Here is a 13,235-nt window from a genome sequence, read left to right as displayed (position 1 = left end):
TGCATTCAAGTTTTGCTGTGTACAGGAGTTTGGAGAAACTGGGCACTGTTCTTACATCTTGGTTTTCTCATCTGCAAAATGGGTTAAGAGAATTAAGTCAGATTATACATGTAAATGACTTTACACATGGTAAAGATTAGCAATTGCTTTCCCAGTCCCCATTTGCTTGATGATTTCTCCATAGAGTTATGTTATGCCACAGTCTAATGATATCTGGGGGGAAGATGTTATTGTATTTATATTCTAAGTGGGCAGATGGAGGGAAGCATTTTGGGTGATAGAGTAACATCAAGTGTTCGTATATATACAATGCTTTCTAACCTCCCCATCTTCAGAGTTTTACAGAATTAAAAAAGAAGTTATTAAAGCTATTTCTAACTCAGTGAAGATTAGTGTTGGTAATAAAGTAAGGTTCCTCAGGTAAAGATTTATTCCCACTTCTAGAGATCTCATATTTCTGGAAAGTTTAGGCGTCAGAGCCCTGTAGCTTGTTTTTCCGCAGCTCCCAGTAAATGTGATTATACTCAATCTTCGTCTCGAAGTTCTCTATGCAAATGCAGGAGGCTCTTGCCTTGAGAAAAATCTTTAAAAGTTGCACAGCTCCCCAGAAGCAGAGGTTGGGAGGGAGGCATGCTTTGTGTCATACACATTAATTCAGTTGGCACATTACAATGTTAAACTAAATGACATTATTACAAAGCTGTGCTAAGAAGTGTTGACAGGTCCATATGGTAATTTTACAATGTATAATGAACACACAGACTCCTTTCTTGCAGAAATTTATAGTTCAAATCTATACCCAGGATATCCAGTTTTATTTCCAGAAACTTAAATTGACTTATTACGATGTAGTGAATGTATAAATTAGTTCCAGTAGTTAAACTGAAACATTTCCCTACAGACTCAATTAGATTCATTAATCTGCTGTGTAGACCTGTAAACGGCCCATTGTTCTTTTCTCCCCAAAATGTCAAAAACTATTTCTCTAACTATAAAATATTTCCTACAAAAACTGTTTTAAATGGTCAGAATTATTGTATATTAGAAACCCAGAACTACAAATTATCTTATTGCCCTGGCACTTTTTTTTACCAAAGAAAAATAGGATCCAGCTCTTGACAAGTAATTTAATGGGGTTAGTGACTGGATTCAGTGCTCTATCACACTGAAAATGCACTGAAATTAAGAAAAGATCATCTTTTCCCTTGTCCTACTGCATAAATCTGCTGGCATGGGGCGTATTGTGTGTATTCCTAGCTCCACAGCTTTTTCATTTTAAAACTTTTTGTTTGTGTTCCTCTCTCTGCCTGAAGTGTGGCAGAATATCAGTCTATTGTGCCGTTCCATGGAGGCAAAGTAAAATAATACAACCTGTTAATGAATTCCATTTCAAACGATGCACACCTGTGTCTTACCTTTTTCAAAATACCACCCTCCATGTGGGAACTAGGGAGGCCACTGCACAGATCTTTAAATGCAAATCCTTTTATTCTAAAGCTACTGTAGTAGAATTAAAACAACAACAACAACAACAAAACTTGTTTTATTGATTGATGAGGGTGGCTGTTTTTACTTACTGCATGATATTTTTGGCTTCTGTGATTTATTAAACATTATTTCCTCTTTGAAAAACCTTTGTAACTGTTACCTCTGACTTTTTTTAAAAAAATGGTTCAGCTCTAATAATCTTTACAGGATTGCATTCAGTGCTAACTTTGATTATGTTTTTAGTCCTGGGTAGGTAGTGGACTGTTTCATTTTAAAGATGAGAGGGAATATTGGGTCATTTTCAGATAGTTTTATATTAACACAGATAGACTGATACTAACGTGGTCTGATATTGAAATACTTAAAACACACATTTCATTGTCATTCAGAAAAAATGATTCCAGCTCTTTCTGTGGAGAAGAAAGGAGCCATATTTAAGAATATGGGAGTATCTCCCAAAGCATTTAAGAGAAAATGGTCCTCAAGAATGATTTGGAAATAAGGTTTCAAATACCATGTCTCTCTCCCTCCATAATTCTTCCTTCTTTATAGCTATTGCATTCTCATGAATTAACACTTCCATTTCAGGTCAGCTTTCCCTAGTTCTCTGGTACATGGGGATGGGGGAATTTAACTGAATTTACTTCCCTAATTTTTACTATACAAACAGAGTCCTTTTCCATTCCAATCCCAATTTAGAAAAAGAGGTTCTTATTGGTCTAGATGGTTTCAGTTCCTGCCTTTCCCTATATCAGGAACAATCATCTGTGACTAGAGGTGAAGTCTATAGTAGGAAGGAGCAGATGTTCCACAATGGAAAGGAATAACATACTGTTATTCTTACTAGCTATGAAGGAAAAGTAAAAGAGAGGCAGTTCCCAGGTAATGTTGGGTAATGGTGAGGGTCAGTGTTGGGCTGAATACACAAATAACAAACAGCTACCTTATTTTTAAATGACCTTCATCATTGTCTTCCATCCAAGATTATGTAGAAAGTTAGAGCAGTAGGTGCTCCAAAAGTAAAGATGTTGGACTTTTCCTCCGGGATGATATTTCCAGTGAGAAATATAATGTGTTGGAATAATCAGCTTCCTGTTCGCAGTCCCATGTTCATCTGCTCACAGGACACGCACGATTTTCCTGCCAACGTAGAGCATAACATTTCCTTCCCCCACCCTTTCCATTTCATTAATATGGAGGTGGGGAAGGGGTGTGCCAGATTCTTCTTACAACATATTTCCCCCTAATTTTTCAACTTATCACCTCCTTACTTGGAATCCTAGCTTTTCATGACAAATTGAAGAGTTCTTGCTTGTGCAAATCTGCTCAATGCTAATATCTGCACCTGTACTTCTAGATTGTGGCAAAGCAGTCACACACGCACAATAAGCATGAATTTCTTACATCCAGAAAGGACAGGAGACCTGATATCAGCAAAGCCAGCTCAAGTGCTTCCCTGACCTTTTGAATCTGTAACTGCTTCTGTTCAGGCAGCCTTCCCCATGGCTCAGCACATTGCATTTCAATTCAGATATTTGGTGAATAACTTCTTTGTGCCAGGTGCTGTGTTATTTGCTTCTAGAGTTGCAAATTAAGTAATACATTGTTTCTGCTTTCAAAAAGAGTGCCACCTTGATGAGGGGACGAGATAGTCTCACTAATAATTATGGTATAAGGTACAATGAGAATACAGTGAAGAAATCTGGGGAAAGTAATCAGAAAAAAAAAAGGTTCTTAAAAATTAATTTAAAAGATGTGTAGGAATTTGACAAATGGAAATATGAAATATATTGGGTCCACTGATATTATCCTACTTAGAGTCTATTATAAAAAAGAATAGTCTTAAATAGAATGAGAGTATAGAAGCTTAGCAGGAAAGTTCAGAAGGTGATTGAATTGAGGGAAAATTTGGCTGAGCACCCGTCTGCTTTCATCTCAAGGAGAAATGAGGGAAGATATGAAGGAGGAGAAGTGAGGGCAAAATAAGTGGGGACAGAACCTAAGGTGAGCAGGAACCCCAGTGCAGAGTAGCTTGCTTTGCATGTCCATTCTGGGAACTGTTGTAGAGGGTCAGGCATTTGAAATACACTATTACAAACCATGCATCCTGCACATTTTATATATGGATAAATTGTGTCAACTGAGTAAGAGATTTGCTTAAGATGACAAGCTAGTAGGTAACACAGCTGGAAAGTGAATCCAGTAGGCTGGCTAAAAATTATGGGAGCATTCATCAGGAGAGTTAAAGGTGGTGGTGGGCAAGTGTCATGAGCTTGCTGTCTCGTTAGCTTCCTTGACCTTCCCTTCTGTCCTTAATACTCCTTGCCCCTTTAGGCAACTCTAGTTAACCAGATTATGATCAAAGACCCATCAGCAGTAGATATGTATTAATGTCATCTGTGGGTTCACCATTATGTGTGACTTAGTATGACTTAGTCTTTCTGCTTCTCTCTAGTTATCTTTTAGGTTCTGCTCCCCAAATAAGGTATTCCTGCTCAGGCCAGTAACTAATAATCTCTTTCTACATCTCTGTGAAAAATCCCTGAGAGGGACAATATGATTGGCCCAAGTCATTGTCACCGTTGCTGGGGAGTGGACTTTAGGCTAGACCTCTTCTAGACTATAAACCAGCCTTTATGTAGAACACCCTGGGCCACATGTCCACTTTGATTCTAAAGGATATTGTGAGGATAGTTTGTGTGACTTGGGTGGTGATTCCTTTCTTCTTTTGGAAAGGGTTTCCAAATGGACATACAAGAAGAGAAAGCTAAAGGATGTTATACATTCAGGCACTAAAATCAATGTAACATTGATTCTGATATTCCCAAAGAAAGCCTGAAAATGTGTAATCCTTTCTGAAACTAGAGTGCTTTCCTTAAGTACCATTTTATATATATATTATATATAATACATATATATATATTTTTTTTTCCTTTGTAGTGGTTGATCCATGATGGTGCTTGATTATAGAAAATTGACCAAGAACACAGACTTTAACATCAGGCATTCATAGGTTTAATTCCTAACTTAAATAGTTATGTGTCTGGTGATAATAAACTATTCAAATTTTCTGTGCCTCTTTAGAATTGCTATCAGTATTTAGTGGGGGATTATATAAAAATCAAATGAAAGAATATTTATAAAATTCAAACACATGAAAAATGATGTACTGGATTTAAAAATTGATACTGTGTTAAGATGAATACATAGTCATGTACAAAATTTACTAGAAGGAAATTAAATAAACTGAAGGAATTATTTGCAAAGTGATTGATTTCAAAGACTACATTTGTTGTAGTTTTTGCTTTTACGGAGACAATAAATTAAAATAAAACCCAAAACTTTGTTTATAATACAATCAGAGAACCATGAGCTGAGAAAGGCATTGCTCTATTTAGTACCTTCTATAGTTAGACTATTCAATGTCCTCCGAAGGCCTATGAGTTAAAGGCTTTGTTCCCTGCTTGACACAATCTGAAAGTGCTGGAACCTTTAGGGAGTCCTTAGTTGTTGTGGTTTGGGGAGTGCCCACGAAGAGGATTGTGAGACCTTGTCCCCTTTCTTCTCCTCTTTTGCTTTCTGGCCATGAGATGAGTGGTTTTGCTCTATCATATGTTCCTGCCATGGTATGTTGCCTCATGACAGGCCCAAAGTAATAAGGCCATTTGATTATGAACTGGAACCTCCAAAACCATGAGCCAAAACAAACCTTTTCTCTTTATAAGTCAATTATCTCAGGTATTTCATTATAGTAATGGAAAACTGACTAACACAGAAACCTCTTTAGTTTGTGGAAAGGATATTTTAAATCTGTATTCCTTGAGTAAATTTACCATTGTCATATAAATGTCTAAAGGACATTGTGTGGTTTAGAAAGTTAGTGTGCTAATGACCACATATAAATATGAAACTGAATGTTAATGCCATAGCTGGTTAAGCCAAGATTTTATGCATGAATAAATGATACTAGCACATTTTGAAAAAGTGTATAAACATTAACACACAAACTTCATAAATTAATCACAGCTTATTTTTTCATGTGTTTTTAAAAATGTCATTGATGACCTTTCAGTAGTGAAGACAAGTAGTGAACTTAAGCAGTAATACTTGAGTTTTGGGGAGAAAAACATTCAAAATAATCCCTTTAAATACATAAGAACATTTGCATATCCAAAGCTAGCTTCTCAACAGGGCTGTGTGTTTTTGTGAATGATCAACTCTCTAATTAGCCAATTATCATTGCAAATAGAGAAAGGGACAAAAATCACAAACTGTTAGTAACTTAAAATAGAAATTTACATCTCTACATATGAAAGAAGAGATTAAGTCAAATAAGAAGCTGAATATCAGAATGAAACTGTTTTTAAACCTTTGCTAAGACAAAAATAGCATTTTACAACATGGGTCATGTTTCTCTAAGTAACTTGAATGACTTTTGACATCTGCATGACTAATAAAAATTGCTATGTGTTTATTTGTAAAATAATACAAAGTGCTTCGAACTGTTTTATAACCTTTATTAAAAATAATTCCAAACTGTGTATGGTTATAATTACTACTGTTAACTGTATAAACAGTAGTCAATGTACTGTTATCTACAAATGATTAATGTACCATACCTCCAACATTTGGAACCACTTGGAAATATCACCCTCTGGAATTTTAGCTAGGAAGCATCAACAGAAAATTAATACAACAAGCCATTTGCAAAATTAACCCATAATAGAAGATGTTTTATAAACAAAATCAGGGTTTCACCAAATAGCACCAAGCAGATACCAGTCAGAAATAAAATGAATGTGTGCAATGGACTGAAACCCGGGAATTAATCCCAGGCTATGGCAATCACAAACAAAAATGTATATGTAAATGTAGAAAGCATGTTTAGAATAAGAATTTTTCAGTAGTTTATTTAAATGCATTGCTTCCAAGGTAAGAATTTGTAGTCTGTGTGATCTGACAGAATTAAATTCCTCTATGAGGACTCTGGCATGGGAGAGCTCTACCAAGTTAGACTTTATCTACAAACTCAACATCTAGCAATGCAGCAATGGTCAACTATCTGAAAGAAAACACTGATGCTACAATGGATTATATCTAATTAAATATGGGTTTTTTGTTTTTTTTTTTTGTAGCAGGGATCATACCCAGGGGACCTTAACACCTGAGTCATATGCCCAGCACTTGTTATATTTTATTTAGAGACAGGGTCTTACTAAATTGCTTAGGGCCTTACTAAGTTGCTGAGGCTGGCTTTGAACTCACAATTCTCCTGCCTCAGCCTCTCAAACTGTCCAGCTAAATAGGGATTTTAATTTTTTTTTTTTAAATCTCATGGCAAACACTTCTTGCAAGTGCAAATACTAAAAAGATTACCAATCTAAAATACTAGGCAGCAAATTATACAACAAAATTTAGAGTTCCATAAATGTTTTTCTATGTATCACTTTATTAATACTACAAATTCATTATTTACAATATGCTCCCTGAACTTTCTTAGCTTCTAAACTGAAATTTTCTTAAGACTTGGTATCAAATTCTCCATGCCTCTATGCACAGCCCAATGCCAGTGCCTTACATATTTTATGTTCTCAGTAAATATTCTTTGAACAATACGCATTACAATTTGCATGCCTTAATGGCAGATTGTCCCTTTCTTGAATGACTGCAGTTTGAAGCGTCCATACTGTTTCTAACAATCCCTGTCATCAGAGTGCTCCACCAATAAACTTCACCAACCAAGGCACCTATCTCAGAACCTGGAAAGAGATAGCGAAGTGGGACCATCCTGGCTCTTGTACCAGAAGTGAGCAACTGTGAAACCTTCTGAACATGATATTGAGAATTATCCAGTTTGGTTACATCGTGATCATCCATAGGGGATTCCTGCAGCTTCTACAGTTCCTAATTTCCCGAAAGTACTGGCTTTCTCTAACACTCCAGCTCTTAACATTTCTGTACGCAACTGTTCATACGTGCTTTACCATTTAGAGAAGTTCCCTTCTATTTGTAGACTGCTGAAAGTATTTATCATAAATAGATTTTAATTTTTGAATGTTCTCCTTCATTCCTTATATATCAGATGATTCCAGCCTGAAATTTCTGAAGTACATTATTTTTGTTTTCTCAAATACTGTCTGATAAAATTGGAACTCTTGTGTCCATGTTTGCTGTATGCCAAATTGTCCTCTGGCATCATTGCCTTTCAGTCTAAAGAAGTCTTTTTATCATGTCATGTAATGAATCACTGATGGCCAAATTTTTACTAAGTTTTTGTTTATCTGAAATGTTACTTCATCTTCATTTTTTAAATTTTTCACTAGGAAATGATTTCATCCTTAAAAATATGTCAAAAATGGTATACATAAACTCCTATATATGTCACCTAGAATCCCTAAACAATACAATTTTGCAAAAACTGTATGAGCATTCTTCCTCTCAGTACACAGAGTATGTATATTATGTGTGCACAAACATATAAATATATACATATTTTGTCATATAAATATGTAAGTATGGGTATGTATGCATACACACAAATATCTATGATATCTATGGTTATGTGTGTTTTTGTGTGTGTCTAGATATATGTAAAAATTTAAAAACTGAAGACATTATTTTGAATGTTTTAGTAACTGGATATAGAATTCCAAGTTGACAAATTTTTACTTCAACAATTTACAAATGTTATTATTTTGGCTCCTGGCATTCACTATTTCAGACGAGAAGTTGGCGTTTCTTGTTATCTTTCTTTCTCTGGAGGTGGTGTCTGCTTTTATTCTGTCTACCTTTTAGATTTTCTCTTTATCATTAGTCACAGTCATTAATTATGGTTTTCCTTGGTATGATTTTCTTTGTGCTTATCCTGCTTGAGTTTTATTAAGTTTTGCAAATCAGTTAGTTTACACTTTTCATAAAATTTTGAAAAACTGGCCTTTTCAATAATTTCTTCTGCTCTCCTGTTCTAAGCCTCCAATTATATGAATTATACGTGGCAAAATATTTTCTATTTAGTTTTGTTTCAGTCATTTCTGTCCATATTTCATTTTCTTCCCTTTGCTGTATCTATCCATTCTTTACACTTTTATCTCTCAGTGGGATTTTCTTTACATTAATTTCTCTATTATCCCTATCTTGATCTTTATTAATCTATTTTCTTCTTATTATATTTGTGCTTTCCTTTAAATACTTTAAGGTATTTACATTAGCTGTCATAAAATGTCATCTTCCAATTTCTTTATCTTTGTCATTTCTGGTTTTATTTCTACCAGCTGATTTTTCTACTAATTTGGGGTCATATTTTATGTTTCTTTGCTTCTCTGATGATATTTTATTACATGATGGATATTTGTGTTGCTATATAAGATTTGCATTTATAATTTTTCCTTAAAGAGTGCTGAATTTTTATTATGTTATTTATTTATCAGTTTATTTTCCCCCAGTTTTAAGATTCTTCTAGGACACCATCTAAGTAATGTTTTTTTAGAACAAGTCCAACTATCTAAAATAAAGTGACCTTTTTGAAGCTTCTGCTGACCACCAGAGAAATTCAGCAAACTTGTGTAATTCTGCTCATCAAAATTAAAATATCTTAGTCCTGAGAATTGTAGAGTACACCTCTCCCTATTAGTCATTTTCCACCTTGCAGTTAATTTTTGTTTAACCTTCTTGTGGAGCTACTTTATAAATGCATAAGCACCCTTGTGTAGACTTATGAAACTTTTTCTCTGTATAACTCTGTGCTCCCCGATACTCTGTCCCCACAACTTCTTGTTATCTCAGTCTTTTCAAACTCAGAAACTGCTTCTGTAACACAGAGGTGATAACTTCCTTTGCTTGGGTTCCCTTCCCTGCATTATTGTCTAGAAAAATGTTTCCATGTAGAAAACCAAGGATATTTTAAATTTGATCTCATTTTTTCATTATCTCAGAATCATACCTGCAATGTCTATTGTTTAATCTTTCAAAACAATTATTTTGTTACACCAGTTGAACATTTTTTATCCAAAATGCATGAAACTACATGGTTTGAATTTTGGATTTTTCAGATTTTGAAGTATCTGCATATTCTTATAAGATCCAAATCCAAACACAAAATTCATTCATTTTCCATTTATAAATTATACAGTCATACACATAACTTGAAAATAATTTTATTACAGTATTTTTAGTGCACCTGCAATTGGACTGTGGATTTGCTATCACATGAGGCCAGTGGTGGAGTTTACCACTTATGGGATCATGTGGGTACTCAAAAAGTTTTGAATCTTAGGACTTTTAGATCAGGAATGTTGAATAGTTCAGATATGAGGTGTCCCCCCAAAACTCAATTGTTACGTGAAAGTCAAAATCCTAGTTTATTGTAGAATGGAGAGGTTTGTGATAATGAGAAGGTAAAATCTTTAATGTGTCAACTGCAAACCTTGTTAATCAGGAATGTAAATTAGTAAAGTCTTTATGGAAAACAGTACATAGGTTCTTTAAAAAAAAATAGAACTACTCTATCCAGCAATACCACCTCTGAGTATACATCCAAAGGAAATCAAATCAATATGTTGAAGAGACATCGGCAGTTCCATGTTCATAGCAGCATCATTCATAACGGCCAAGAAACAGAAGCAACCTAAGTGTTGACAAACTGATGAATGGATAAAGGAAATGTGGTACAGCAATGAATTTCACTTATATGTATAATTATAATGTACTAATTAAAATAATAATGATGATAATAATGATAAAGGGGAGAGAAATACATGTTTTGGTCACCTTTTTCACAGCTGTTACTAAAAGACCCAACCAGAACAATTTTAGGAGAGAAAAGTTTTACTTTGGGACTCATAGTTTCAGAGATCATAGTCCATAGAAGGTCAGCTCTATTCTTCTGGGCTTGAGGTGAGGCAGAACATGATGGCAGAAGACCATAGTAGAGGAAGATAGCTCACATAATGATCAGGTAACAGAGAAAGAGACTCTACTCATCAGATACAAATATATATTCCCCAAAGCCATGCCCCTAATGCCCCACCTCCTCCAGCCACACCCCTCCTGCCTTCAGTTACCACTCACCCATCAGGTGATTAATTCACTGATTGGGTTAAGGCTCTCATAATCCGATCATTTCTTCTCCAAACCTTCTTGCATTGTCTCACACATGAGCCTCTGGGGATACCTCACATCCATACCATAACAATACAATTGAGCAAGTAGCTTAGGGGAGTTAGGAGGGAGGGAAAAGGAAGGTACTGAGGAATGAGATTGACCAAGTTATGTGCATATATGAATATGGCATAATGAATCCCACCATTATGTATAATTTAATGCACCAATAATTTTTTTAAAAAAAGAAAATGTGGTACTTATACCCAATAGAATACTATTTGGTCATAAAAAAAAGAATGTCATCCTTTCATTTTTGACAGTATGAATGGAATTGGAAATCATTATTCTAAGGAAATAAACGAGGCACAGTGAGGCAGGTACCATTTGATCTCACTCATATGTGGAATCTAAAACAGTCTTCTCATAGGAGTCAAAATTAGACAGTGGTTTCCAAAGGCTAGAAAGAATGGGAATGAGAGAGGGCTAGTTAACGGTTAACTAATGGGTGCTAAGTTACAGGTAGAATGGAGTGAGAAGTTCTAGTGTGCTATTGCACAGTAGAGTGACTATAGATAGCAATAATGTACTATATATTTCAGAAAGATAGAAAAATTTTGAATGCTTTCTCTGTAAAGAAATGACAAATGTTTGAGGAGACAGAGAGATTTAACCTGTCTCAAATATGTAATCCATGCATGTGTAAAAAGTTGCATGATATCCCATTAATACATAAAATTTTTACGTTGTTGTGTATAAGTTAAAATAAATTTAATTTCAATGTAAAGGACCTTGTTACCCCAGGAACAAAGTTAGTGCTGTATAGTTATAATGTATAATCAAAGGTTGACTCATATAGTGGATGAGTGTTGTCTTGTTTGGCCCCTGAAAACATTGGAACATCTGAGAAACTCGATGCATGAAAATATGGCAGATTGGTTTTGCTGAGGAAAAGTAGACTACAACTATTTTTGGTATGGAAAAATTCTAGGGGCTCCGGAAGCTGGTATGCCCAGTGTGTAGTTGAAGCTCTTTTCCCTCTATTTAAATTATTTTCTGATCCTCAAGCCTCTGTAATCCTTAAGTATCATAGTGTGTTTATGCATGTTTTCTTATCAAAGTAACCTCTATTCTCAAGTTCTGGCGAAAGGTGGATCTAGAACTCCTGATGCAATCAGGAAAATGTGATTTGTGGTGGTAGTCTGCTACCTTCAAGCAGTTGGACAGTTGGAAGGAGTAGCTGAGAATAAAAACAGATGCTGAATTGGTGGAAGTGTAAGACTAAAGCAGCAATAGACTTGATATCTGGTGAGAACCACTTCCTGATTCATAGATAACCTTCCTCTCTCAGTGTCCTCACATGCCAGAAGGGACAAAGAGCTCTCTGGTCTCTCACAGGGACATTGATACCATTCATGAGGGCTGCACCTTCATGACCTGGTCATATCCCAAAGGCCCCATCTTCTAATAATATCACAGAGGAATTAAGCTTCAACTATGAATTTGGGGGGTGGGGGACAAAAATAACCAGTCTGTAGCAGGAAGAAAAAAAAATCCATCCATGTGGAAGTTATGTGATTTAAAGGTAACAGCCATTATTTTGAAGGAATTAGAGGTAGAAGTGTTTTCTTTGAGACGTTAAAATTTTCTTTTATTTCTTTTTTTGCATTCATTTGACATGTTTTAAGCTCTTGGTACCATGAGCATGAAGTAAGATCTATTCTTTTAATATACTTATTCTAGAGAGCAATTTATTGATTTTTATGTAAGTCTTCCCTGAGTTTTTATTGACACTCAGCCAATTATATTTATCCTAATACAATGTAACTTGACTGAATCATAACCCAAGCCTCCAAGTAATTTACAATAGGTTTATTTACCTGGTTTTCTCTAATTTCTTTGGGTCTTATTCTGATTGACAAGTTATTTGTTATAAAATTTTTAAAAGTAAGTATACAGGAAGAAATAATTATTTTTCTCTAACAAAGGAATGGATCAGATAACCTTGTACAAGTGGAATATTTCTGAAAAGATATAATAAAAAGTCCTGAAGAGTGTACTGTTTGCATAGGAATGACAGGAAGGACACATAGCACATTATTATTTCTTCCACTTGTACTCAGAGTAATTTCCAAAAGAGGGAAAAAAAAAAACTTGAACATACTCATAGAAACTTTGAGTCATTGGACATTTTTGCCTGTGACTGCCTACTTAGTCCAGGAAGAAAGTGAACATTCATGAGTCAGAGTCCTTGGCTTTGCCAAGTTCACTTAAAAATGACAATGGAATATTGTAGAAAAGGAATTTGCATCAAATAATCTGGAAAATATTTGAAATAAACCAGCACTTGGTCAGTCCTATTTCTTCCCCATGTGGGTGTGCACAAAATCGATTGTCTCAGGGAATCTGTTCTTCTATAGGAATGAGCCCACTGTTCCTGGAAATGGCAAAAAAATCTCCCTGGAAAAGGGGCCTAATATGACCAATGGTAGGACAAGTTAGACCTGATTGAATAGGGACCACTTAATCAGATCATGTGCTTCTGTATGAAGAAAATGTACGAGTCTTTTTTAAAAGTTCTGTTTGTATTTAACCTTTATTGTGAAGAAAGTTAAAATTGGCTACAGTAGAATCTACAATTAATTAATGTT

General features: G+C 35.0%; 1 protein-coding gene across 18 annotated transcripts in view; it reads left to right on the top strand.

The window, feature by feature from the left end:
• The window catches only part of LOC306656522 (uncharacterized protein), a 222,069-nt gene that overhangs the window by 185,018 nt on the left and 23,816 nt on the right, over window positions 1-13,235 (top strand). Inside the window, exon 8 of one of the 18 annotated variants that reach the window (XM_079131840.1) lies at window positions 1,878-2,466. The exons of the other annotated variants lie outside the window; for them this stretch is intronic. The gene's annotated coding sequence lies outside the window, so the exon portion shown is untranslated. Of the gene's footprint in view, window positions 1-1,877; window positions 2,467-13,235 lie in introns of those variants that run through there. 18 annotated transcript variants of the gene reach the window in all.

The sequence above is a fragment of the Sciurus vulgaris genome (genome assembly GCF_902686455.1).
Source record: "Sciurus vulgaris genome assembly, chromosome: 3".
Classification (NCBI taxonomy): Eukaryota; Metazoa; Chordata; class Mammalia; order Rodentia; family Sciuridae; genus Sciurus; species Sciurus vulgaris.
This window is presented reverse-complemented; position numbering and strand designations above follow the sequence as displayed.